At 44.8% G+C, this 2,487-nt stretch overlaps 1 long non-coding RNA gene across 1 annotated transcript; it reads left to right on the top strand.

Moving 5' to 3' along the window:
• The first annotated feature begins 327 nt into the window (after nt 1-327).
• On the top strand, nt 328-1,872 carry LOC143831327 (uncharacterized). The gene is made up of 3 exons (XR_013228825.1): nt 328-417; nt 1,605-1,646; nt 1,780-1,872. It is a non-coding gene; the product is annotated as an uncharacterized LOC143831327 (long non-coding RNA).
• The last annotated feature ends 615 nt before the right edge of the window (nt 1,873-2,487 follow it).

Genomic DNA, 2,487 nt, shown 5'->3' with positions numbered 1-2,487 from the left:
GAAAACAGCTCAAGTACCCCTGTAAAACTGCATTCCCTATCCATCATGATCTCCATGACTAATTCTGTATTGTAATGCCCATTTTTAATATTCCTCCATAAATATTCATAAACTGTCAGCTATGAAAAAGGATCCAGGCTCTGGTTGCAATTCCCTTTCTGGAAATGAAGGCAAGAGGGATGGGGATAAGGAGAGAGAAGCTCTACTAACCGCAAAAGGAATTAAAGATGTTCTCTAATCAAATCAGTGTCCTTTTGTCCATTTAGATGAGCGGGAGAGAAGGTCACAGTGGTCTAAACCCAGGAAGCCCACCATTCACTGTCTGACCCTAAGCTCTGCATTATATGTGCCTGCCCTCGGAATAGAAAACATCATTCTCTGCTACTAGCCAAGCTACGTGTTGCTCGGAACGAAGAGGTAGGTTACTGGACAAAGCTGTTTGAGGCTGTAGGTGGAGGGATGTATCTGTGAATGCCATCCCAAATACAGCTGTCCGTACATGCAGGAAACTTGGTGGAATTGGTGCAGATGAGATTAGCACAGTTTAACAGGCCTGTCAGGTCAAATGCAAGACTTCCTTTTTTCTACAAGGACAGACTGGTTTTTATGGCCTTTTTTACATTATAGTTTTTTATGTAAATTGTAATGTAAATTTGTTATGTTTTAAATTAGATCTGTTAGCCACCTTGCTGGTACAGAACACCACAGCTTTTTTACTGTCATGAGCTAGGCTGAGTATGCATATTATACCTGTAATCACTCCACTGGTTACAAATTAGTTTCTGGGTTCTGTTAATATTGCCCTCAAAGCCCTTCACGGCTTAGGGCCCACACATCTACAGGATTTCACCAATCAATATACTCTGCAGCAATTGCATGGCACATCTGAGCAAAGTCTTCTGAAGGTTTCGGTATTCAAATGGATGAAATCAACAGTTGCAAATATCCAGCTGCAGCAACTGGGGCAGCGGCTGTGGGGCAGTGGAGGTTCCCAGCACAAGGACCCCCAGTATGGAGATTCCCAGCACAAGGCCCCCCAGCACAAGCTCCCCCCAGTTTCCCCATGGCTAAGGTTGTCGCTGCCCAAGTAATCTCTGTTGTGGCTTCCAGCTAGAACGTGCTGCCTAAGAGAGAAGAACATGACCTGGTTTTTAATACCCTGCATTTCACTACCCAAAGAAGTCCCAAAGTGACTTGCAAACACCTTTCCCTTCCTCTCCCCACAAGCAACATCCTGTGAGGTAGGTGGGGCTGAGAGAGCTCTAAAAGAACACTTCCACAAGAATAGTTCCATAAGAACAGTGACTAGCCCAAGGTCACCCCATGCTGGCTCTCACACCATCTTGGCTCTTACACTATGCTGGAGGTCAGAAATTCTCCCATTCTCTATTGTTCTAAAAATATATATGAAAGGGAAAAGTTAGTATTTTTATAAAGATTAAATGAGTTATGGTTTTTATGTCTGTGGATAGTTTACAAGGTTTTCATTCTATTGTTAATTGTTTCATGCTGTTCTTATTTTATTGGCCTCCAGGTTTGTAATGCAGCTTTACTGTATAGCGTGTGATATATATTGGACTAGTTTTTATTCCCTAATTTTGTAGATGTGCCTTGAGACTCAGCAAGAACAGTAGGCTATAAGTGAAGTAAGTAAGTAAATAAATGAGATTTGTATGGATGAAAAAAGTTGGCTTATAAGATTCCCAAATAAATGACTACGCATGTCAGAGAGACAGCTTTGTTGAACCCTTCTCTGACATACCAGTTTACTATTGGCAGGGTCCAACAACAAGAAATCGGACACCTTCCCACTGGCATTCTGAAGTGATCCAGAAAACAACCCGCTCTTTAACTTGTAGATCAGCTATAACACATCATCAAATACTGCTTTATCCTTTACTGTATTAAACGCAGTTTATATATTTCTGCTTTTTGATGAAAGAATTTAAAAATACCCAAGTGCATTTCTTCTTCCAATTGCTCAGGACAGGTTTCTGTAAAGTGTTGGCTGGATATCAGTCACTGTGTCAATTTACCTTGCCACTCCTCAGCACATCTATATAATAACTAGCTTCATAATGCTATTATGGAGGACTAGCTTCAAAGCCCGTTCCTAAGAACGGGCCTTGAAAGGGTCCCCTCCCCTGGCCCCCGGCCAGGCAGCTTAAAGTGGCTTTAGGCTGCAGCTCGCAGCCGGATCAAGTGGGGCAGGCAGGGCTGGTCAGCTCGTTAGCAGGCCTGGGACAGAGCTCCTTAGCAGGCAGTCAGCAGGCCTAGAGGCCCTCGTGAGCAGGCCCAGCCTAGCAAGCCAAGAGGCCCTCGGCACTGAGGTGCATCTGAGAACTAGGAGGCTACAGTCCAGGGACAGAGGGCAGGAGCTGCAGGGGCAATCAGGGGCAGGACCAATCAGGGTGCAGCCAGCTTTGCTGGCTGCGCCCTGATTGCCCCTATTCCAACTTGGACAGCTGGACACGTGCCACCCTCCAG

This window comes from Paroedura picta, chromosome 3 (genome assembly GCF_049243985.1).
Source record: "Paroedura picta isolate Pp20150507F chromosome 3, Ppicta_v3.0, whole genome shotgun sequence".
NCBI lineage: Eukaryota > Metazoa > Chordata > Lepidosauria > Squamata > Gekkonidae > Paroedura > Paroedura picta.
This window is presented reverse-complemented; position numbering and strand designations above follow the sequence as displayed.